The sequence below is a fragment of the Haliotis cracherodii genome, unplaced genomic scaffold, assembly GCF_022045235.1.
Source record: "Haliotis cracherodii isolate W230 unplaced genomic scaffold, xgHalCrac1.p SCAF_3, whole genome shotgun sequence".
Lineage (NCBI taxonomy): Eukaryota > Metazoa > Mollusca > Gastropoda > Lepetellida > Haliotidae > Haliotis > Haliotis cracherodii.
In genome coordinates, this window is record NW_027266286.1 from 24,619,063 (window position 1) to 24,646,631 (window position 27,569).

The window sequence follows — 27,569 nt, forward strand, 5'->3', positions numbered from 1 at the left end:
TCTTCGGCGTGACGAGCGAACGCTTTAACCACTATGCTACCCGACCGCCCCTTCTGTTGTTTGAAGAGGGTGGAGCATCTCAACAACACGACACGGACTCGTAATCAAGATTAGCCCGTGCTGACCTATTTTGCATCACTGTGATCACTGTATATTTGTTAGGCGAGAATTTCCTGATTTATTCACTTTGTTTCAACTCTTTTTCATGTGGTGATATGGAGATATATTTCTTTGTATATGCTTTCAAAATATTCATCATTATAATTTGACAAGTAAGATGTGAAAGTGCATTATTGTAAGAATTGCCAATTTGACACCAGAATGAATTACAAGTGGCGGAGGATTCAGGTGGAGATTTGCGAAATGTATGTTGAATGGTCACAGGGTTTGATAACTTCGGTTATTTTTGAGTAGCAACGTGAAGTTTTTGATTTTTCCGCAGACTTCTGTTGTAAACATCCCCTGAACCACAACATACTGCTTGAACCGTGATAACACAATTTACAAGTTACAAATAATCTCAAAGGCAGTACCATCTATGTGCCTGTTCTTGAATTGATTTTGGCATCATTACTAGATGTGTCGATCGGTCGAACAATACTAACTCTGTCCTACAACACTGAATCATCTTTATCCCTCAGAGAGAGGAAGCAGTTTCATGTTCCTAGACAACTACATAGAGATCTGGGCAATAGATGATGATTAAAGCGTTCGTTCTTTTCACCGAATGCATAGGTTCGATTCCCCACATTCGTAAAATATATGAGGCCCATTTCTAGTGTCCCTGATTGTAATATTGCTGGAATATGCCGCGTAAAACCCTACTCGCATACATACAGTACAACATGCGTGTACTGTGGTATCAGAAGATTATACATTTTCTCAGTGTTGAATGAAGTTATCTCGGAATGGTATAATCGACTATGCTGTTAGCAGAGATTCCGTATGCTTATAAAAAAGGGTTTTGTCGTTTATAATTCTCAATTTCCAAAGCTGCAAAGGTGGCTCAGGAATATTTACACTCTGAAAAAAGACACAACATATCAAACGAAAAAAATGACGAATTACAAATCCCCTCATGCCTAAACGATTGATTTTAAATTAGAGATAACATCATTGTGGCCATCAACTCCATTGGCAGACAACCTTAAATACTCATCTTTTAACAGAAAATTTCAGAATGCCGAAACACAAATTAAACCATTTCTTTATCCTGGACTATGACGCCACGGCGGTTTCATGAAGAATAAACAGAGCTCCGTGTCACAAAGTGATCGAAGCGTTAAGACCATTTAACTCCTGTACTTTACCATAGGAATGTCATAGCGTTAGTATCGCTTTGTGAAACGGGGACCCAATCGAAACGTCAATCAAAGGGATATTTACACTCGTTTCTTTGCCACTTATTTTAAATCCCATTGAACGAGAACACGAAATTGGCTAGATTCACAAATCAGTTTCCGAAACGGAAGTATTTTAGTGTGTTTGGAATTCTACAAGCAAGTATGAACGTTACACAATTTAGTAACTACATGTTTGTACAGTTACTTTCAGCTTCTACGTGGCTTGGTGCTCGTAAATAGCTTTGTCCCTAACTATTACCTCTAATTATCATTATACCAAACCCACTCACTCACTCACTTCAAAACAGTTTTCTTGGTGGAAGGGGATGGGGTCATGTTACTTGAGTTAATAACAAACATCGATGCGCTCATACGACAATTTTTATAATGTTTTAATCTTTAGGGAATGACCATTTGATAGTCTTTGGGCGGGGCTATCCTGGGATTGTTTAAATCATTCAAGGTCACATGGATAGAATAATTGGCCCTCAGCTTTTATCCACAAAAATCAATAGTTCACTGGGCATGCGGGATATCCTGCTTTGAAACCAAATATGTGCTATGTAAAAAATGTTATTATGGGATTTAAAAGCAGTGACAATATATCCTGATCAAACAAACAAAAAACAGCCCCTCCCTCAACGTCCCCAGCACATCAAATGGTGCGTCAAGCAAATGTCATGACATTCCTCATTTGGAAATGCGACCGGCACGGAGTTTGATCTGGCTGATATGTAAAGTTCATCTCTCTCCAAAACTCACAACTTGTTTACAAGCTGATGTTATTCTTGTTTTCCCCGCAAACACACAATGATCTTCACGTAATGCGAGTCTCTCTACTGCGCTTTAAACAACACGCGTCATTATCAGCTGAACACCTGAGGCCTGTGTAATCTCTCTTTATGTAGGAAAGATTGAGTAAATTAACATTGATCTTTTTTTCAGTCACATTGCAGGTTTACTTTTATCTCGAATACACATGTACGTGCTTCTTGAGATATATGTCACTAACCATTTGTGGCATACAGGTCTGTGTTCCAGAAATCGTATCATCGCATGCTATACAAAACTAACTCTATTCTGTCTGGTGCGTTTGTCAACACATACATCAAGTCACTTCGCAAGACCTATTTGTCTGCCCTAAGGTAGTAAGTTAACAAAGGCTAGCGTCGGTTGAACCAGTGTTTGGAATGGCACACAACACAGTTGTGATGAAAAGTACCTTGTCCCATGTGTAGCATCTCATTGCACACGATGATTACACTGATTCCCAAGGTCCTTAGCCCGGACAACATGCTGTTTAACCAATGAGGTGAGAATATATTCTCGGTTAACCACATCACTTCTTCACCAGTAACAATGTCATAAATACATATCAGAATGTTGATGCTTTTTCTCTGATGTTTTCTGACCTTTGAATTATCATGCAGTGAGGGATTCGTCAGCGATTCTCTTGATTACATATCACAGTCTGCACTACTGCACAAATAACCTTTTTAGCCACTAGAATAGAGATGCTATTTATTGCAAATCACTTCATTCCTTTTTGTCAAAGATCTAACTCGATTCACTGATAAGATCACAAACGCTTGATTCTTGAGGGAAAAGACGGGAGGAGCATGTTGGCATCACATCGAGACAAACTTTCTTCCCCAAAGGAGATACCAAATCATCATTTTGCCAAAATAAATTAAATCCAAAATTAACACTTCATTTAATATTAGCAGCCCTGTGTAAACATGAATGGTTTTAAGTTTTCTCTGAATTTGATCCACAGTCGCACCTTGATTTTTAAACCATGTGGTGCTTTTGCAAAAGAAGTGATATGTGTTTCTCATTAAAATGTATGTTTACCGCCTAACACGAGAAGGTGTTACTTTTGGACAGTGAAACTTGGTACATGTGCATGTAAACCGTAGCGCGACTTTAAGATAAGGTTGTTTTCAATTTGCACTAACACCCCTCTTTGCAGATACTTCTTAAGTCTTATGCATGTAGTGGTTTTGAAACCACGTGGTGCTTTGGCAATCTTAGGGATATCATGTGTTTCTCATTAATGTCCCTGGAAAATTTTGACAAATTGATCAGGGATGTCAAGGGTGAAGGTCATAACTGGAAAAAAGTATGTTAACCGCCTATCTCGAGAAGGTATTACTTTTGGTCAGTGGAACTTGGTACAGGTGCGTGTTATCCTCAGAGCGAATTTAAGGATGCAGTATTGGTTGTTCGTGCAGTATGTTTTCCATTTGCACTAACATCCCTCTGTGCAGATATTTCTTAAGTCTTATGCACGTAGTGGTTATATTATTTGAATACTAATAAATATGACAAGTGATGACACCACTTATACAACAGTAGTAGGTCACGGTGAACTGTCAATTTGTAGCAAATGCCCTATGTTAATACCAGCCTATTCGCTGCCAATTGAGAAACAGTGCCTCGTACGACCACAGATGAAGGGGAAGGCAATATAGGAATGTTGCAAACAGGATTATGAACTCGTGCTGTTGCAAGGCGATTCAACTGCGACCACGTGACGATAATCAGGTTATCAGCAATATGTCGACAGATATATCACTGTCTATCATCTCATCTCAGTGGCCGCTCACAGCGGGCACTACACACGGCAACGTCTGCCCAAGGACAACAAGGTCCAGTGTCGGAGAGGAATATGCACACACGCGTGTTTTTGGTTGTTATATTTCATTTATTTTAATTTGTGCCTGGCCACCTGCTCAAAGACAGGTAACTTGAACCAAGTATACATCGGAATCACCACGGCGTGAAGTAAAGTAATGGATACATGTGTCAATGAAAACATGAAGCATTACAACAGTGCAATTAAACAGCTGCATACCTCTATGCACAAAACAATCTATTATCTGCTGCACCAGAGACTGTAATATCGATCTGCAGTTGCATGAACAAAAAACAGGTCGCGGAAGCCACAGCAATTAATGTCAGCAACCTTATTCAACAGTGCTTTTTTACAGCCCAATCAGTTGAAAACATGATCCTGTCTTTTCAATTCATCTTATAAGAACTTGCTGGCACAAGGAACTTTAGAAATTGTCCGGAAATCGATGTGATTGTAATATAATTCAATAGCAAATTTCCCACTAGTTCCATTAGAGTTGACCTTTTAGGTACACGAATGAGAGGTTACTGTTCTGATGTAAGATGTAAACGTTACCTGAAGGCAAAATAGCTTCCTTTGCATTTGTCTGATACGTTTGGAAATATCATTTACATACTAAAGATGTACTTTGTTAAGTGAAAATATAATAAAGATTATGTGTTATCCAAGACTAAACTAGGTGCAACTTCTAACATGAACCTCGGCTCCACACGTAGCCATCCCCTAAATTGCCATTTACACAAAATCAAAAACACTGTAAATAGTGTAGAATATAATAATCATGAACTATACACAACAAATGACACCGCAATCACGGCATAGTAAAATGGCGCAGAATCCCTAAATCACAAATTTATCCTTTATCTACCACAGAGACAATTACCATTTCACATGAAACATAAACCATTAGATTTAATAAGCACCCTACATCATAAACCCTAATAATAACACACCTCACGAAATAACCCAGCCAGGCACATTACCCCTGCCCCATTACTCCAAGGCATATATCATTCCTAAACAGACCCCATTACTCCTGTGTATGTTTAGGCATACTGTTACCAGTTATGATTTACCACCATATTTATTCGTTATTTGTTCTTTAAAGTTCATGTCAACAAATTCCTCAGACGTCTGAACAAAATGGGAGTGTGTTTGTTGTTGAGGTATTGACATTACACTGTACAACCGACAATTGTACAATTTACCTTGACTGACTTTCATCATGAGACAGGATTAACTCATCCACTTCTGACTGGTATCCTATCGTAATGTCACTTTGAAAGAACACAAGATATTTTGGTGTGTTTCACTGTTGCTTCATATATTGATTTGAGTCTTTTTACATTTCATTACAAAAAGAAATATAAGGATTTGTTAACTCTATCCAACCCAGAATCAGTTTTTTCTGAACTGAAAATAAACTTTCAAAGAGTTGCGATTTCCTGCACATCGTATAGTTGGAAGCTCATAACATGAGAACAAGTACCTTGTTGGATGTTGTGAATCTGTGTTCATGTATTTATATCTTGATTAATAGTAGTCGTTCAGGTTGATGGCAGTCGACTTGTGTTTTACTTTCACACTCAGCTAGGGACTGGATCAATGCTTGGCGCAACCAACAGTTCTCCATCTTCAAGACAATGAATAGACCTTGATTTAGCACCATGCAGCAAACAAAAAGAAATTGCATCCAAGCGTCTCCTAAAAAGAAGGCCACACTTAAATGATATAAAGCAACACGTCACACTCCACGCTTTTTCAAAGTCACATAATGTAGGGAATATGTCACATATGCACACATATTAGGTATAGATGTGTTCGAAATAGCCAAAATAATGATCAAGCACAGCTTCAATTCCAATAAGATTTCCGAAGACAATGTCTTCATGATGCTCTGGGACATTCGACCAGTTTTGTGCCTCCGATTAAGTCATAGAGTACCAAAGGCATATCATAGTTCGTCCTCTATTGATGTTTTTTTTCTTTTGCCTTTTAAGATGAATTTCGATTAGAACGACCATACTAATCTGGCAGGAATATTTAAAATATGTCTTTGGAGGAACATGAAAGTGAAATTGAATTGAAAATCAACCGAAACACACATAAAGATTATTGGCTTTTGAGTTTGGTGTTTTTCTATAAAACTGAAATACTCATTTAAAGCAAGCCCCAGGAGATGTCTGTACTGTGGAAATTGAACCAGTGTGATTTATAAAACTATAAAGGAATTTGACAGGTGGACAATTCAATGGGATGTTAAAAAGCCTTTCAATACCATAAAACCTTCTGTGTCATCAGGTATGATTTTTGTTATTTACTTGCGTGTTATATATATTATTGTTTTTGAAGACATTAAGGTCTTTCATTTTTCTCTGATGGCTGCAAACAAAATATGTTTTTGTCATGGAGACCAGTTTTACATCAATTACCACTGACCTTAATACATAATAATCGTGTGTCCATAATCAAATATCTGTCAAAATTCTGAATGCGAATTTTCTTACAGCTCTATATGTGTTCGACGCTGTCATGGAGACCAGTTTTACATCTCACTTAAATTACCACTGATCTTAATACATAATAATCGTGTGTCCATAATCAAATAGCTGTCAAAATTCTGAACGCGAATTTTCTTACAGCTCTATATGTGTTCGACGCTGTCAACGAGAAGTATGTGCTTGTTAAATGGTACTTGACAATAAACTGTAATAATCACTCATTTTAAGATTGTTTTTCTTTTCTGTTGTTTGAAGGGGTAGGGGCACCTCAACAACACGACACGGACTTGTAATCAAGATTAGGCCATGTTGACCTCTTTTGCATCACTGTGATCACTGAATATTTTCTTAGGCGAGTATTTCCAGATTGATTCAACTCCTTTTCATTTGGTGATAAGAAAATATAGCGCTTTATATATGCTTTGAAAATACTTTTTAAAAGTACATTATTGTAAGATTTGGCAGTTTGTCACCAGAATGAAGTACAAGTGGCGGAGGATTCAGGTGGAAATTTGCGAAAAGTATGTTGAATGTTCACAGGGTTTGATAACTTCGGGAATTTTCGTTGGTTGGTTTGTTGTTTTACGCCGCACTCAGCAATATGCCGTGGTACCGTGATGTTACTGATTTTTTCCGATGAGTACTGTTGTAAACATCCTTTGAATACAGAACCACAAAAAATGCTTGAAACGAGATAACGCAAATAAGTTACAAATAATCTCAAAGGCAGTTCAATCTACAATATGCCTGTTCTTGAATTGATTTTGGCATAAATTACTAGATGTAATCGGTCTAACCGTATCCCAAAATACCGAAAACGAAGTAGCTATCACGTGTCCCTAGAAAATAGTTTGCTGGGCATACTTGATATCTTGCTATTAAAAAAAATATAATTGTGTGATTTAAAAGCAGTGATATCCTGATCAGTATATCCTGATCAAACAAAAAACAGCCCCTCCCTCAACGCCCCCAGCACATCAAATGGTGCATCAAGTAAATGTCATGACATTACTCATTTGGATATGCGACCGGCTCGGAATTGATCTGTCATACAAGTTTTTGGCTGATATGTAACGTTCATCTCCCTCCGAAACTCACAACGTGTTTACAAGCTAATGTTTTTTTGTTTTCCCCACAAACACACAATGATCTTCACGTAATGCGAGTCTCTCGACTGCGCTTTAAACAGCACGCGTCATTATCAGCTGAACACTGAAGGGTTGTGTATGTATGTGTCTCTCTATGTATGAAAGATCGAGTAAGTAAACTTTTATCTTTGCTTCAGTCACTTTGCAAGGAGAAGACTTCATCATAATCAACATAGGCCACAGCCAGTGCATATTGTTGTTCATAAACCTAACCTAACATAATTATAATGAACACAAAGTTTCAACTTGGTCATTGTGATTTTCTTACCATCAATGTTGAGAGTCTGCAGTGCATGTTCAAGAGGATCTTGTTGGTTGCTTTTCAAAATTTCATGCGATCGGTTTTTTTGCGTGTTGCGTTTTGTGAACAGGATATATTATTTGTAGCTTTTGTTTCTGTCGTGACAATGTAACTTTTACCAGGTAATCTGACAAATACGATATGGGCGTTATCTCGCCAGGTTTTGTTTCATCTTGAATATACAAGTACTTGCTACTCGAGACGTGTGTCACTAACCATTTGTGGCATACGAGTCTGGTCTAGAAATCTGATCATATCATGTTACACAAAGCTAACTCTATTCTGTCTCATGTGTCTGTAAACACATACTCCAAGTCACTGCGCAAGACCTCTTTGTCTGCGCTAAGGTAGTAAGTTAACAAAGGCTAACACTTCTGTGTCGGTTGAACCAGTGTTTGCAATGACACACAACACGGTTATGGTGTAAAGTACCGTGTCTCATGTGTAAGATGCACAAGATGATAACACTGATACCCATGTCTTCAGAATCCTTAGCCTGAAAAACACCTTGTTTAACCATTGATGCGAAAATATACTCTCTGTTTACCACCAGATAAAGGTTAATCACCACCGAAAATCAATTCTTCACCAGTAACAATGTCATAAGCACATATCAGAATGTTGATGTTGTTTCTCTGATGTTTTCTGAGCTTAAAATTATAATGCAGTGAGGAATTCGTCTGCGATTCTCTTGATTACATATCACAGTCTGCACTCCTGCACAAATAGACTTTGTAGCCACTAGAATTGAGATGCTATTTATTGCAAATGACTTCATTCCTTTTTGTCAAAGATCTAACTCGATTCACTGATTGGATCACAAGCGCTTGATTCTTGAGGGAAAAGACGGGAGGAGCATGTTGGCATCACATCGAGACAAACTTTCTTCCCCAAAGGAGATACCAAATCATCATTTTGCCAAAATAAATTAAATCCAAAATTAACACTTCATTTAATATTAGCAGCCCTGTGTAAACATGAATGGTTTTAAGTTTTCTCTGAATTTGATCCACAGTCGCACCTTGATTTTTAAACCATGTGGTGCTTTTGCAAAAGAAGTGATATGTGTTTCTCATTAAAATGTATGTTTACCGCCTAACACGAGAAGGTGTTACTTTTGGACAGTGAAACTTGGTACATGTGCATGTAAACCGTAGCGCGACTTTAAGATAAGGTTGTTTTCAATTTGCACTAACACCCCTCTTTGCAGATACTTCTTAAGTCTTATGCATGTAGTGGTTTTGAAACCACGTGGTGCTTTGGCAATCTTAGGGATATCATGTGTTTCTCATTAATGTCCCTGGAAAATTTTGACAAATTGATCAGGGATGTCAAGGGTGAAGGTCATAACTGGAAAAAAGTATGTTAACCGCCTATCTCGAGAAGGTATTACTTTTGGTCAGTGGAACTTGGTACAGGTGCGTGTTATCCTCAGAGCGAATTTAAGGATGCAGTATTGGTTGTTCGTGCAGTATGTTTTCCATTTGCACTAACATCCCTCTGTGCAGATATTTCTTAAGTCTTATGCACGTAGTGGTTATATTATTTGAATACTAATAAATATGACAAGTGATGACACCACTTATACAACAGTAGTAGGTCACGGTGAACTGTCAATTTGTAGCAAATGCCCTATGTTAATACCAGCCTATTCGCTGCCAATTGAGAAACAGTGCCTCGTACGACCACAGATGAAGGGGAAGGCAATATAGGAATGTTGCAAACAGGATTATGAACTCGTGCTGTTGCAAGGCGATTCAACTGCGACCACGTGACGATAATCAGGTTATCAGCAATATGTCGACAGATATATCACTGTCTATCATCTCATCTCAGTGGCCGCTCACAGCGGGCACTACACACGGCAACGTCTGCCCAAGGACAACAAGGTCCAGTGTCGGAGAGGAATATGCACACACGCGTGTTTTTGGTTGTTATATTTCATTTATTTTAATTTGTGCCTGGCCACCTGCTCAAAGACAGGTAACTTGAACCAAGTATACATCGGAATCACCACGGCGTGAAGTAAAGTAATGGATACATGTGTCAATGAAAACATGAAGCATTACAACAGTGCAATTAAACAGCTGCATACCTCTATGCACAAAACAATCTATTATCTGCTGCACCAGAGACTGTAATATCGATCTGCAGTTGCATGAACAAAAAACAGGTCGCGGAAGCCACAGCAATTAATGTCAGCAACCTTATTCAACAGTGCTTTTTTACAGCCCAATCAGTTGAAAACATGATCCTGTCTTTTCAATTCATCTTATAAGAACTTGCTGGCACAAGGAACTTTAGAAATTGTCCGGAAATCGATGTGATTGTAATATAATTCAATAGCAAATTTCCCACTAGTTCCATTAGAGTTGACCTTTTAGGTACACGAATGAGAGGTTACTGTTCTGATGTAAGATGTAAACGTTACCTGAAGGCAAAATAGCTTCCTTTGCATTTGTCTGATACGTTTGGAAATATCATTTACATACTAAAGATGTACTTTGTTAAGTGAAAATATAATAAAGATTATGTGTTATCCAAGACTAAACTAGGTGCAACTTCTAACATGAACCTCGGCTCCACACGTAGCCATCCCCTAAATTGCCATTTACACAAAATCAAAAACACTGTAAATAGTGTAGAATATAATAATCATGAACTATACACAACAAATGACACCGCAATCACGGCATAGTAAAATGGCGCAGAATCCCTAAATCACAAATTTATCCTTTATCTACCACAGAGACAATTACCATTTCACATGAAACATAAACCATTAGATTTAATAAGCACCCTACATCATAAACCCTAATAATAACACACCTCACGAAATAACCCAGCCAGGCACATTACCCCTGCCCCATTACTCCAAGGCATATATCATTCCTAAACAGACCCCATTACTCCTGTGTATGTTTAGGCATACTGTTACCAGTTATGATTTACCACCATATTTATTCGTTATTTGTTCTTTAAAGTTCATGTCAACAAATTCCTCAGACGTCTGAACAAAATGGGAGTGTGTTTGTTGTTGAGGTATTGACATTACACTGTACAACCGACAATTGTACAATTTACCTTGACTGACTTTCATCATGAGACAGGATTAACTCATCCACTTCTGACTGGTATCCTATCGTAATGTCACTTTGAAAGAACACAAGATATTTTGGTGTGTTTCACTGTTGCTTCATATATTGATTTGAGTCTTTTTACATTTCATTACAAAAAGAAATATAAGGATTTGTTAACTCTATCCAACCCAGAATCAGTTTTTTCTGAACTGAAAATAAACTTTCAAAGAGTTGCGATTTCCTGCACATCGTATAGTTGGAAGCTCATAACATGAGAACAAGTACCTTGTTGGATGTTGTGAATCTGTGTTCATGTATTTATATCTTGATTAATAGTAGTCGTTCAGGTTGATGGCAGTCGACTTGTGTTTTACTTTCACACTCAGCTAGGGACTGGATCAATGCTTGGCGCAACCAACAGTTCTCCATCTTCAAGACAATGAATAGACCTTGATTTAGCACCATGCAGCAAACAAAAAGAAATTGCATCCAAGCGTCTCCTAAAAAGAAGGCCACACTTAAATGATATAAAGCAACACGTCACACTCCACGCTTTTTCAAAGTCACATAATGTAGGGAATATGTCACATATGCACACATATTAGGTATAGATGTGTTCGAAATAGCCAAAATAATGATCAAGCACAGCTTCAATTCCAATAAGATTTCCGAAGACAATGTCTTCATGATGCTCTGGGACATTCGACCAGTTTTGTGCCTCCGATTAAGTCATAGAGTACCAAAGGCATATCATAGTTCGTCCTCTATTGATGTTTTTTTTCTTTTGCCTTTTAAGATGAATTTCGATTAGAACGACCATACTAATCTGGCAGGAATATTTAAAATATGTCTTTGGAGGAACATGAAAGTGAAATTGAATTGAAAATCAACCGAAACACACATAAAGATTATTGGCTTTTGAGTTTGGTGTTTTTCTATAAAACTGAAATACTCATTTAAAGCAAGCCCCAGGAGATGTCTGTACTGTGGAAATTGAACCAGTGTGATTTATAAAACTATAAAGGAATTTGACAGGTGGACAATTCAATGGGATGTTAAAAAGCCTTTCAATACCATAAAACCTTCTGTGTCATCAGGTATGATTTTTGTTATTTACTTGCGTGTTATATATATTATTGTTTTTGAAGACATTAAGGTCTTTCATTTTTCTCTGATGGCTGCAAACAAAATATGTTTTTGTCATGGAGACCAGTTTTACATCAATTACCACTGACCTTAATACATAATAATCGTGTGTCCATAATCAAATATCTGTCAAAATTCTGAATGCGAATTTTCTTACAGCTCTATATGTGTTCGACGCTGTCATGGAGACCAGTTTTACATCTCACTTAAATTACCACTGATCTTAATACATAATAATCGTGTGTCCATAATCAAATAGCTGTCAAAATTCTGAACGCGAATTTTCTTACAGCTCTATATGTGTTCGACGCTGTCAACGAGAAGTATGTGCTTGTTAAATGGTACTTGACAATAAACTGTAATAATCACTCATTTTAAGATTGTTTTTCTTTTCTGTTGTTTGAAGGGGTAGGGGCACCTCAACAACACGACACGGACTTGTAATCAAGATTAGGCCATGTTGACCTCTTTTGCATCACTGTGATCACTGAATATTTTCTTAGGCGAGTATTTCCAGATTGATTCAACTCCTTTTCATTTGGTGATAAGAAAATATAGCGCTTTATATATGCTTTGAAAATACTTTTTAAAAGTACATTATTGTAAGATTTGGCAGTTTGTCACCAGAATGAAGTACAAGTGGCGGAGGATTCAGGTGGAAATTTGCGAAAAGTATGTTGAATGTTCACAGGGTTTGATAACTTCGGGAATTTTCGTTGGTTGGTTTGTTGTTTTACGCCGCACTCAGCAATATGCCGTGGTACCGTGATGTTACTGATTTTTTCCGATGAGTACTGTTGTAAACATCCTTTGAATACAGAACCACAAAAAATGCTTGAAACGAGATAACGCAAATAAGTTACAAATAATCTCAAAGGCAGTTCAATCTACAATATGCCTGTTCTTGAATTGATTTTGGCATAAATTACTAGATGTGATCGGTCTAACCGTATCCCAAAATACCGAAAACGAAGTAGCTATCACGTGTCCCTAGAAAATAGTTTGCTGGGCATACTTGATATCTTGCTATTAAAAAAAATATAATTGTGTGATTTAAAAGCAGTGATATCCTGATCAGTATATCCTGATCAAACAAAAAACAGCCCCTCCCTCAACGCCCCCAGCACATCAAATGGTGCATCAAGTAAATGTCATGACATTACTCATTTGGATATGCGACCGGCTCGGAATTGATCTGTCATACAAGTTTTTGGCTGATATGTAACGTTCATCTCCCTCCGAAACTCACAACGTGTTTACAAGCTAATGTTTTTTTGTTTTCCCCACAAACACACAATGATCTTCACGTAATGCGAGTCTCTCGACTGCGCTTTAAACAGCACGCGTCATTATCAGCTGAACACTGAAGGGTTGTGTATGTATGTGTCTCTCTATGTATGAAAGATCGAGTAAGTAAACTTTTATCTTTGCTTCAGTCACTTTGCAAGGAGAAGACTTCATCATAATCAACATAGGCCACAGCCAGTGCATATTGTTGTTCATAAACCTAACCTAACATAATTATAATGAACACAAAGTTTCAACTTGGTCATTGTGATTTTCTTACCATCAATGTTGAGAGTCTGCAGTGCATGTTCAAGAGGATCTTGTTGGTTGCTTTTCAAAATTTCATGCGATCGGTTTTTTTGCGTGTTGCGTTTTGTGAACAGGATATATTATTTGTAGCTTTTGTTTCTGTCGTGACAATGTAACTTTTACCAGGTAATCTGACAAATACGATATGGGCGTTATCTCGCCAGGTTTTGTTTCATCTTGAATATACAAGTACTTGCTACTCGAGACGTGTGTCACTAACCATTTGTGGCATACGAGTCTGGTCTAGAAATCTGATCATATCATGTTACACAAAGCTAACTCTATTCTGTCTCATGTGTCTGTAAACACATACTCCAAGTCACTGCGCAAGACCTCTTTGTCTGCGCTAAGGTAGTAAGTTAACAAAGGCTAACACTTCTGTGTCGGTTGAACCAGTGTTTGCAATGACACACAACACGGTTATGGTGTAAAGTACCGTGTCTCATGTGTAAGATGCACAAGATGATAACACTGATACCCATGTCTTCAGAATCCTTAGCCTGAAAAACACCTTGTTTAACCATTGATGCGAAAATATACTCTCTGTTTACCACCAGATAAAGGTTAATCACCACCGAAAATCAATTCTTCACCAGTAACAATGTCATAAGCACATATCAGAATGTTGATGTTGTTTCTCTGATGTTTTCTGAGCTTAAAATTATAATGCAGTGAGGAATTCGTCTGCGATTCTCTTGATTACATATCACAGTCTGCACTCCTGCACAAATAGACTTTGTAGCCACTAGAATTGAGATGCTATTTATTGCAAATGACTTCATTCCTTTTTGTCAAAGATCTAACTCGATTCACTGATTGGATCACAAGCGCTTGATTCTTGAGGGAAAAGACGGGAGGAGCATGTTGGCATCACATCGAGACAAACTTTCTTCCCCAAAGGAGATACCAAATCATCATTTTGCCAAAATAAATTAAATCCAAAATTAACACTTCATTTAATATTAGCATGTTGGCATCATATCTCGCAGCGACAGACTTTCATAATTTTGAACGTCTTCCCCAAAGAAGATACCAAAGCATCATTTTGCCAAGATAACTGAAGTCCAAAAAGAACACTTCATTAAATATAAGCAGCCCTGTGTAAACAGGCATGGTTTAAGTTTTGTCTGAATGTGATCCGCAGCTGCACTTTGATTTTGAAGCCATGTGGTGCTTTTGCAATAGCAGTGATATCGTGTGTTTCTCATTAATGTCCCTGGTTTTTGTTAGGAATATCATGTGTCTCATTAATGTCCCTGGAAAATCCTCTTGACACATTGATCAGTCGTCTCAAGGTCATAACTGGAAAATGTACTTTTGGTGTTACTATTATCTGCTACAGATGTACTTGGTTAAGTGACGAACAATATGATGTAGAGCAGACGTTATCCAAGACTAAACTAGGTGCAAGATGAGGCCATCCCAACAACACATCGTCCCAGTGTAAATTAGTGCGGAACATGATCACGAACTATTTACATAGCGCAAACACTACCAGTGACACTGCTACCACATCATTGTAAAATAGGTGTAGAAACCCTAAATCATTAATTTATCCAATATCTACCACACAGACAATTGCGATTGCACATTAAACATAAACTGTTAACAGCACCCTACCCCATAATCCCTAATAATTATAATATCACCACTCACGTAAAAACCCATCCCTGCCCCTGCCATTAATCCAAGGCCCATATTATTCCTTAATAAACCCCATTACTCCTGTGTATATACTTTAGGCCCCTGACTACTCTAACCCCTTTACAAATATGTTTAGACATATTGTTACCAGTTATGCTTTACCACCATATTTATATGTTTTAGGTATTCCACGAGTGCGAACTTAGTTCCAACAGAAACGCTCGTTAAATCGCCATCATCATCGGAAAAAACAGGCCTGTTAACAAAACATGAACTCGGGGCAATAACCCAGCTGCACGATCATGAATGTCGATATATCAATATTTCAATTTGACGAAAGGCACACGAAAATATATCGTAATTAACTGTTTTTTCACACTACATTGATACTAAGATTACAACACATGATGTATTTGTTCGTCGGATAACTCTTAAAAGTGTGGGTTGATGTCAATAAATAACTAAAACGTCTCAACAAAATGACAACATTGTTTGTAGTTGAGGTATTGTCTTTAAACTGTACAAATGACAATTGTACAATTTGCCTTGCTTGAAATTTCATGATGAACACAGGATTGATGCATCCTTCTCTTTCTGGTATCCTATCGAAATGTCGTTTCGAAAGAATAAAAATGAATTTGAAATATAAAAGTAAAACACTGTCTTCTAAATATTATGAAGGTATTTGCGTGTGTTTCATAGTGCTGTTTTGTTACTAGATCCTTGTTGTTAATGATTGCGTTGCTTCATATCTTGATTTGAGTCTTATTCAATATCACTACAAAGAGAAATATAAGGATTTGTTCACTCTATCCAACCTAGAATCAAAAGAAAGAGTTACGACTTCCTGCACATCAAATAGATGGTAGCTCCCGAAACTGGATGTCGTCAATCTGTGTTCATGTATTTATATCTTGATTAATAGTAGTCGTTTGGTTTGATGGCAGTCGACTTGTGTTTAACTCTCACAGCCTGTTAGGGAAAGGATCGATGCTTGGCGCAACCATTAGTTTTTCATCTTCAAGACAATGAATAGAGCTTGATTTAGCACCACAAAGAGTATTGCAGGAATTGCACCCCGGTGTCCACAGAAACGCGGGCCACATTCAAAGCATAACGCCATCGTCCATTTTTTTTCAAAACCACATCATGTAGAGAATATGTCAGATATGCACTCATATCAGGTATAGATGGCTTAGGTATGGTCATAATAATGATCAAGCATAAATTCAAACCTATTAACATTCATGATGTTCTGGGACCTTCGACTGGCTATATTCTTCCAATAAAGTACCAAAGGCATCTCATAGTGTGTCATCTATTGATTTTTTTTCTTTTAAATTTTCAGATGAGTTTCGATTAGAACGACGATAATAATCGAACAGGAATATTTTAAATATGTCTTTGGAGGAACATAACAGTACAATTGACTTGGAAATCAACCGAAACACACAAAAAGATTATTGCCTTTTGAGTATGGATGGTGTTAATCTATAAAACTGAAATACTCAGATAAAGCAAGCCGGAAATTGATGAATACAACTATAAAGGAATTCCACAGGACAATTCCATGGGATATTAATAAACCTTGAAAACCTTACTCGCCCACATACTGCACAAGTCAATGACGTTAACTATCGTATGAGAACAATTTGTTCTCAATGTACAATAAAGAGGATCAAAACAATTGAGTTATGTCAATTGGAGGTGTTTACCAATATATGTCACACAACTAATTCTAATCTATTACTTGATTATAACATCATAATATTGCTATTATTATGGACCAAAATATTGTGAAATCTCTAAAATCGTTATGGATGCTGTCGAAGCATATGAAGAGGGGTTTTCCGCTATACCTGTAATGTATTACTTGACAATCAAGCACGAAAAGTTAAAAAAAACAACCATCCTACCACTCTTGCTTCAAGGCCTTAGTAAATATTTCAGTAGGTGTTATGGTAGACATGCGATAAACATATTCAGATATGACGTAACAGTGAGCACATTGTTGTCTCATCATGATCCTTCATAGGGATTCACAAACCAATGGCATGCTTGGCACATCGGAATCGTAAAAAGGACGTCGCTTTTAGCAGATCGTTTCTGTGCTTAAGGAAAGGGTTTTTGCTGCATATATTTCGAAATTTCTTTCAAAGTTCTCAGTTAGCTTCGGAATATTTACACTCTCTGTACAGGAAGGAAGGAAGGAAAAAACGAATTCCAAATCTCTTCATGCCTAAATGATTAATTGAGATAACGTATCACTGCGGAGATAAATGTTCTAAATAAACAGTTTTCCCAAATGACAATGGTAGACAGCCTTTAATACTGTTATTACACAACGTTAAGAACGACGAGTAACCAAAATTTATATTTAACCACGAGAAGTAATTATATCGTTAGAACAATCGCGATTTCCTTTATTTTGGATAAATACGTCACGGGCATTTCAAATCAAATTCCTTACTATATCAATCATAAAGAATATACAGTGTCCAGTTTCACAAAGTGAACCACGATTATCCTAACCCCTCTATTTGACTTTAGGACAACCATAGCGTTAATATCTGTTTGTGGCCCAGTCGTCTAAGGCGCCGCGATTCGCTGTGCAGAGTTGCGTCCCTTGAACACGCCAGAAACCTGTGATTGTGGGTTCGAATCCCGGTTCGCCCCGAGTATGTTTCTAAGTTTGTCAGCACCATACCCGTGCTCGTGGGTTTCACCGAAGTGGTAAACGTCTGAGACCTGCATCACTTAGGGCTTTCCTCCCACATTAAGCTGACACGCCATGATATAACTGGAATACTGTTAAAAGCGGCGTTAAACCAACTCACTCACTCACTAATATCTGTTTGTAAAACGAGGCCCCAATAGAAACGTCAATCCTGGGGGATATTTACACTCGTCTTTCTGTCACTCTTTTTAAATCCCCATGAAATCGAACAAGAAATTGACTTGATTCACAAATCAGTTTCACACAGAGAAGTATTTCAGTTTGTCTGGACCTCTACCAGTCGATTCATCAAGCAAGTATGAACATTACACAATTGATTAACGATGGCAGTCACTTTGATCTTCCCCTTGGATTGGTGCTCGTAAATAACTTTGTCCCTAAATATCACATTATCGAACTTGCGTTGTCTCACCATCTATTTTGGAACAATGTATCCTGAAATGTATCATTATGTTGAAGGACGTGATTTGTATAGTTCTCAGTAGACATTACAATATGTTTGTGAGTGTGAGGCTTTGGTTCAATACGATCAAATCGAAATGCATAATGCTTTTAATTATTTCTGCTCGATGTTTATAACTTTCCAGATTCACTCAAACATACAACGAGGGATGGTTTAGTGGCCAGGTTGTTAATACGTCGGCTCGTTACACTTGGTTCATGGGTACAATGTGTGAAATAAATGCCTGCTGTCCCCAAAAGGTAGTGTTGTAATTATATTAAAAGCAGCGTAAAACTCTAATCTGGTACTTTTACAACATATATGTACAATGTGATGGTCTTGTTTCTTCGATATTATTTTCTTTTTTTGTCAAAGTTGCCTGTTGCTGCAAACAGATAGAGAATTACACAACTGCTTGCGACACGAAGAATGGTTCATATGTTGGATAATAAAACTACATAAAAGCGACAAAAGCCTTTCCATGAAAAATGTGCTGATTAATATGATGCATATATTGAAAAATAATGTGCACATCATGGATCTTTCTTTTCAAATGGTAAATACAGAATGTATGATTATTATTAATAATTTAATATACATTGATTATGCCCCAAAATATGGAATTGACATTATTTGACTCGTGAAGATCCATGCTTGCCGAAAAATGCGACTATTCTTGTCGTAAGAAGCGACTAACGGGATCGGGTGGTCATGCTCGCTGACTTGGTTGATACATGTCATCGATCCCAATTGCGCGGAAGCTAATGTTATCGTACGTAAAAGCAACAAAACCCTTTCCATATTCATAAGAAATCTCTTTAAAAACCAGAGTCGATTGTACGATTCCGAATATATAATGAACATGTGTTCATAAATCACTATCAGATAGTGATGATACCAGTGGTTCGTGAAAAGGGTAAGCGTACCCTGCCCCACCAGTGGCACCCGTCACAGAAACATGCACAGGCAAGGCAATTGTTCGCCTGAAAAAAAACACGGGAACAGATGGTACGAGTCAAAATAGGGAATTGCATCGGACATTATTTTTGTCACTGATTCGTCAAATGTGGAAGTGTCCTTCCACGTGTCTATCATAAATGTTTTGAAAGCTTTACCGACGCCTTGAATAATGTAACCCTGATCAAACAACTTCTGAGCAAGAGTTGTATGATGCTCTTTGAAATCTTTGAAGAAATAACATGCACGTTTGTACCTCAGACGTTGTGAAATGAGACATCATTGATCAAGGGCTGGGGCTGCTGGAATATTTCTCGACATTAAGGGAAAATTGACTATTGGAAAGTCGAAGTCATCCCTCTTGGCATACAGTCTTGTGGAGAGTGTTTTTGTCACTCTGAATCTTTATGCATTGATCTAAATATGAAACACTTGAAGCGGTCTCACTCATCTGCGCAATTTCTAGTCCAGGTGGGTAAATCAGTGGAAGGGAGTTGGCTATTTGATCTGAACGATGTATAAAGAGACTATTTTCACCTTCAAATATATGCAACCCGAATTGTTGATAACTGATGAAATCTTTGACTTCTGGTTCGTTTACTCAATATGTCTTTTCTACGGTTCAAATCATTTATATAAAAACGTGACAATTTCGGTTAACCCAGTGTGCATGCAACAAGCAGCCAACTAGTCGTCTCATCGATCGACAGTGTGTATCTGTGAACAAACGCCACACAAGGTGGATAATAGCAGCATTGAAAATCAAATTAAATTACAAAGAACATTTTTGTTTGCTGTTTTTCTACATTGTAGTGAAAAAATCTGATTTGATTCTGTTAAATAATGCTTGAAAGGCGAAAGTAATCGTTATAATCCAGACAAAACACACAGAGAAACAAATGCTTTGTGTCATTGAAAAACTTTAACGACTCCAGCATCTTTTGCTGATGCGTGGATCTTCAACAGGAAGCGCCCACAATATCGACTAGAGGGTATAGGTCTTGATATAGCTATGAAACGTTTTACCAAACCAGAAACAGACTGCGTTCAGATAGATAGATAGATGTTATGGTTTTACATGTAAAAGTTGCTATTGTCGTCTCCATATACAGAAGGAACTTCTCACATGCCAAGTTTCATCTGAATAAGAGACGATACAGATGTTGATCAACACTGTCATTTAAATCCCGAAAAGTGCAGCGAGAACAAATAATTGAAGACGTCGTCAATGGAACTGACCATGCTACATTGATCATAGTACTAGATTGTATAAAAACGTGATGTATATGATGCTCAAAGTTAATCGGTGTTGTTAAAAGTCAATGCGCACTTATCAGATGAAGGTGTATATTATTGTTTCACTATTCTAGTCATGGAGATGCCAGTGTTTAATACTATCCGGATAAATACATGTAAAATGCAACAGAATGTAGTATGTGTCTTGCCACAAACGTTTGATGTAATTGTAAGTCATATCATAAATCATTTTAAGGTCTAAATGGAGTTTCAATTATTTCTTATTATGACATTATACCTTGGAATACAGGGACGTTAGAGTTGTGATGGATAAGGGACGTTGCCATCGGCATATTGGTACGACAAGAACCCTTTCATCTGACACATCGTGTATTGATTTCATAATTGAACGCATTTGCTCTTAAGGAAATGTTTATATCAACTCGTTTTATTATTTATGAAATACTAGACACCAGTGAAAGAAAAGTGCAAAAATGGAGACTATGTTAGATAAACAGGCTCTAGCCAGGATAATTTGGGTTATCAATCAGCAGTTAAGTAATACCTCCTATACCCGTGCTTGGACGTAAATAAATCAGTCTTAACGACGTACTCTTAGTACGTTTACAATTTTGGAGAAACCAACTAGCAAATACTGTCAAACCAAGAATCATAGTCATTATCATAAGACGACAGCGCTTCAACCCAACACCGTGCACCCTTTGTTAATGAAAATATGTATGCGTGGCAGTGGTCCTGTTATGAAAAGCAATCATGTTTGTTCCTTGACCCTATTATTAGTTTACTGTACTTCTCAAACCATATTGTGTCAGAGAATGAGTGAGTGGGTAAGTCGCAACTCTGTTATCTAAGAATGCTTAATCACCAATCTTATCGGCTTAATATTTGGCTAGGAATAATAATTCAACAAAAGAGGAATCAATTACAATCACATGATAACTGTTTTTTGACGATTTGAATGTTCCATCCATCAGGCTATAACGTAAGACAGTCACTATATTAAATGTCAAAATGTAATAATGATAACTAAACGGTGTTGGCTTACCACCTGCTGTAAACAGCGTACCGCTATCACCACTCACAGACTGTAATGATATAAAACAAGCGAGAAATATGAAACGTCATCGTCAGAGAATAACCAGTCTTGATTATATCCCATTGGGTGGTGAAAATATGAATGGATCACTGAAAATCATTGTTGACTCCAAAAAGGGTAGGCATGCCTTGCTCTAACCAACGCCGTACACTCCAATTTGCATAAACAAGTAGGCCGTTGTTGCCTAACGCTGCACAACAACACTCCTGCCATATGTCATCTTGGCAGAGTCCACTGTACGATTCAGACAATATAATTAGCATTTGTTTCTCAATCATTAACAGATAGTGGTGATACCAGGCGAGCCTATCGTGCCCCATCGGTGTCACCGTCACAAACAAAAAACATCCCAGTAACTCACGACATATGTACAACAACATAAGTTGTGGCTAATCACGAGGGTTAAACCACCCTCTGGGTGGCCGTCTATCCCGGGCCGAAAATCCATGTGTGTTCATGTTTATGGTCTATGCATCACGAACATCTTGAGCCATTACACACAAGTAAAAATTGCTACAGGGCATCAATAGAGATTAAACATATTTTTTTCAAATCATTTTTACATGTTTTATTAAGTTATACAAAACAAACGAGCGCGCAACACACAACACATACATACAACACACGCACAACACATGTATTATGTATGATGTATAATGTCATATGCAGAGGAAGGAAGTGTTAGAAATGGAAGGAGGGGATTGATGTGAAGTACAAATTGGTTGTTATTGATGTAGTTATCTTTGGAAAGCACAGTTAAAGAAACAGTGTCTTTAAATGGTCAGCACAAGGAAAACTAAGACAAGAAAACACATAACTGGGCCTGTCACGCTGACCTTGGTATATACCCACTATTAGTACCAATAATAATATTATAAAAATAATTGATTACAAGTCCTATATAGATAACACAACAACTGTCATTCTTAAACATGCTTTGGCAGCAAATATCAATCTTTCTGGTCAAAATGTTGGCTGGGTTAAAAAAAAACAACTTTTGAAATAGTAAACACAAATAAATGTAATGAATCCACTGTAAATAAACTTCAGTCCAAATGTAAAAATATGTTCACGCATTTATTAAGGGATTCCCATTTATCCAACAGCAAGTTAAGAACATACAGGTTGGTCAAGTCATCTATAAATATTGATAATTATCTTACACATTTTAAAAACAAAGCTCATAGGTCACATTTCTCAAAACTTCGTTTAGATAATCACAAACTAAAAATTGGAACAACGTCTCTGTGAAACATGTGATGTCTTAGAAGATGAGCAACACAATGCACTGTCTTGTATAAAATACAACCAAGAAAGAGAATCGCTTCTACAAATCATGATACAGGATTTGGTACACTCTGTTTAAAGGAACAATTCTTAGTCATTTTACCAACAGTTGTCCAGAAACAATTTCCAAGATAAGTTATCATATTTACAATTATAAACAAATTCCTTGAATGTACAACATTACCAGAGTTTTGCTCAATATTCTCGTATTGTTTCCATATCATTATGATACACTTGTTTTAAAATACAATTGTTTTGCAGTGCATATATTTTGTAGTGTGTGATAGTGTAATATTGCCACTGTTTCTTCGTGGAATGTTACGCAATGCATATCACATCTAAAACATCTTTGTTGTCTGATAGTTTGTTACAGTTGTTACTGGGGCCCAATCGCCTTAGGCGCTGCAAATTCGCTAGGCAGATTTGTTTCCCTTTGGCACGCTAGAAATTCCGCTTCGCCCCTATTATGTTTAAAGGTTTGTCAGCACCATACTCGTGCTCTTGGGTTTTACCAAAGTTTTGGTGAACGTCTATGACTTGCATCACTTCGGGCATTCTTCCCACATCAAGCTGACACGCCGTGACATAAGTGTAATACTATTTAAACCGGCGTTAAACCCAACTCACTCACTCACTCATTACTCTTGTGTAATATCGTGATCGTGACTATATCGGTAAACTGTGTACGGTGATTCGGTCTTTTAGTTGCATACCAGTTTCTCCAATATAATGTTCACCATACCCTGCACATGTTAAAACATATATAACATCTTTACTGCGATAGTTCAGGTTGTCTTTAAAAGTAAATAGTTTATCTTGGCAAAATTAAAATTTGCAGTCTTCAGTTATTATTGGGCAAGTTACTACATCATTGGCATTATGACACCACAAATACTACTGCTATACGTCGCCTAGGACAACAATGTAAATTAAAGTTTTCATTACACCTGAAGAGCCGTTGAACGTGTGTGTGTGTGTGTGTGTGTGTGTGTGTGTGTGTGTGTGTGTGTGTGTGTGTGTGTGTGTGTGTGTGTGTGTTATTTTTAAGGACAATAATTGCAAACTGAAGACCAACCTATTGATTTCCTATGTATCCGGAAGCAAAGAACACAAACGGGTGTATAATCCGGAAGTTAAAAAAACTGTCAAAGCAATAAACCTTAAACTGCCGCATGAAACGGTATGAATCATACAGTACATACATCGGACTACTTGAACCAATGCTGTGCTCAACTGTGCACAGCAAGCACCATACATGTGATTTAGAAGACAACTTATTACAAATTTCTCATATCAAACACATTGTTTTACTTGTGATGTTTATTGAACAAAATCATACTTTTTAGAAGCCTGGTTTTTCATCGTGTTGAACAATAAGTTGCAATAGCATGTGTGAAGGGAGAAAGAGGCTTGACCCGAATTCCTCCCTAGAACTTGTCCAGCCAGCTGCCTGAATAACATACGATACATTGCAAAGGTAGTGCGCAATGGAGTTAATAGGGTAAGGGAGATAATCACTCACTCTCAGTGATACAGCTTCAATAAGATACGATGTACAGCATTGCAAGGTCAGTTCGTGATGAAGATATATACTACGCCTATAGCTAAAGGAGATAAACGCTCCATGCGCAATAGTTTATTCTTACAAAAAATAGAGACCGGTTAACTTTAGAATTATTTCCCCTCAAGGTTTTTAGCTCTTTTAAAAACAAAATGAAAAATTGCATGGATTATCTACATGACGAAACTTGACAAAGTCACGGAATGTTGCAGGCGATTTGTTAAAACATGTCCAGATTGAGTCACTCTCAGTTAATTTTACAGACTCTCCTTCAGTCAAAAACATACTGACACTTTCACTTCCCCGCCTTCACGGCGTAGAAGAATTACGCGACGCTGTTTCGCAATACAGAGACGGGAAAGATCTAGCAGTCATCGAATTGTTTGATGTCTTGACGGCGGGATTTCCAGTTGTATTTATACACATATGTACATGGACATTTATCATTTCGTCATTGACCAACAGAATTCATGTGTTTTACACGTAAGGCACGATAACATATATATACTTTGTCTTTATAGTGCACCTTTCAAGCACATCGATCACGTCACTATGCAACTCGGAGCCATTGTTACAACTGCTGTCAAACAAGAGAACGCCAGTATTAATTCCAACCAGTGGACCGTACAACAAAGTGAAACAAATGTGTGAATTTACATCAAAATGTAAATATGAAATGTAGATTATCCAATGAATTTAATGTCCGTGGGCGCCCAGCTTAATCACAAACACAGTATTCTAAGCGACATGATGGAGTGGCTCGAGCCTTTTATTACCGTCTTCGACAAGCCTGTTGTTTTACATAGAGATCCATCCATGGTACGACATGGGCGTCATGGAAAATGATAAATACAAAGTTCTTTGGAATAGGCTCGTTTACAGCCTCAGACGTATCCAGGGCATCAAACCTGATCTTGTCCTTTTAGATAAATCCAGTGAAATCATTTATATCATTCGCTTTCGAAATATCACGCTTCCATCCCAAGTACCAAGTTGTCTGACTCCCCATTGCTCTCCATGCCTCAGGTCCGGTACCTCCCAATTAATCTGTTGACTGACATTGGGAGAGTACCCGGGTTTTCTACCAAGAATACAGCCCTTCTGTCAATCTGGATAATGCAGAAGGCTGCAGTTTTGGGGAGTCTACACATTCTCCGAAAGGCGCTTGGTTGGTTTGACTAGTCGGCGCTTCCTGAAAGAAGTCCCATTCGCTGTCTGGGCTGCGTTTAGAGGGGGCAAGGGCCCTGAGCAGATGATGAGCCTTACCGGCCCGACTTCCAGGATCATCCAAACCCTCTTTGCTGCAATTTTTTTATTTGTACAGACCAAAAATTAAAATGTATTTTTAAGGTTTTTAAGGTTTAGGAGAGGTTTAAGAACATCCAACATGTCCATTCACAATTTCGTGAATATCATCCATAATAACCCATTTGGACGACATGCAACTTAATGCCGCTTATGTAAATGGCCCGGGTTAGAATTGGTGGAGGCGACTAACGTGGTCATACTCGGTGACTTGGTTGATGCATGTCATCGTATCCCAGGGTTGTCTGGTCCAGTCTCGACACTGAGTGCGGCGTTAGACAACAAACCGATGCAAATAGTGTCAAAAAGTAATCGGATTTGTGTTGTTTTCCTCGACAGAACATAAAAGCATAAAATAAGCGGCAAAGGTATCGTAATAATATCGCGTGAAACGTGGTTCATTAACATATGTATAAGTTTAGACAAACCTAAGCAAGATTTTGGTTCCACAGCAGCAGAATCAGAAGATGTCATGATACAACAAGCGAGCTTTTATTTATCTCCAATTGTTGTCTCGACTTGATTAAGTAAAAATCACGTGTAAGCTGGAGGGCCCATATGACCCACTCAATCTCTTCCTGTTTGTTTCCAGCTCAAGACCGACAACTTTCACAGACCGACCACAGGGAACAGTTTCTGATGATCAAAACTTAGTGTCATCTGTCAACATACTACAGGCTCTGCAGGGTTCATTTTGGCTGTAATGAGAGTCATGCTCAGAATACTGCTTTAGCCTTTTGAAGATGCTTGAAGAAATCAATTTAAGATGTTTTCACTTGATATTAGAAAACGTAAAGAATGTAAAGTGTTTCTCAATATTGGAATTTATGTTTTGGTTCAATTTTTAATTGCGTGTTCTCGATATTGAAAGCGTCCGCCATTTGTAATTTTGCCACAGAGCAAACAAAACGTCAAGCGATTCGATAGTTGATTGGCAATGTGAGAACTAGAATCTTAAATCTTTACTTTTTAGGCGAAACGCTGAAAACTGATTTAAACAAACAGAGAGAAATGTTAGTAAATATTAATGCCATGCAATTCGTGAATTGTGAAGCAGATTAAATGTCATGACACATAATTTCACAAATAATTTCCGGAGGAAACTCACATAACACGATTGTTGCAATATACTGCATTCACACGCATTGGATGTCCACACTAATTTGAGATAGACAGACACGGTACTTTGAGAAATCTGGGGAATACATCTTTAGCTCTCCTGAAGAGGGTTTACTTCTATCAGCCAACTTTCCTTTTGCATCATGTGCTTTCTGTATAATTTCAATTTGTCAAATATGAAAACTCGAACGCCGAAATTATATTTTGTTAATGCTTGTATTTCCGCTGAAGAATGACATGCTTTTAGTTTGACAGCTGTAAAAAACATAAAATGCTCAAGATGCATCGACGAATGATTTCAAGAAGCATATTCAATGGATCGTTAATGTTCAAACCAGATCCTACTGTCGTTGGCGAAACCTAAATCTAATTATTGCATTTGGAATTTGTAAATGAAATAGCTATTTCTTT

At 37.6% G+C, this 27,569-nt stretch overlaps 1 long non-coding RNA gene across 1 annotated transcript in view; it reads left to right on the forward strand.

Moving 5' to 3' along the window:
* Window positions 1-26,749, forward strand: part of LOC139473928 (uncharacterized) — a 39,527-nt gene extending 12,778 nt beyond the window's left edge. Inside the window, exons 2-3 of the long non-coding RNA XR_011653973.1 lie at window positions 25,256-25,399; window positions 26,632-26,749. This is a non-coding gene — a long non-coding RNA (uncharacterized lncRNA). The remainder of the gene's footprint in view (window positions 1-25,255; window positions 25,400-26,631) is intronic.
* The last annotated feature ends 820 nt before the right edge of the window (window positions 26,750-27,569 follow it).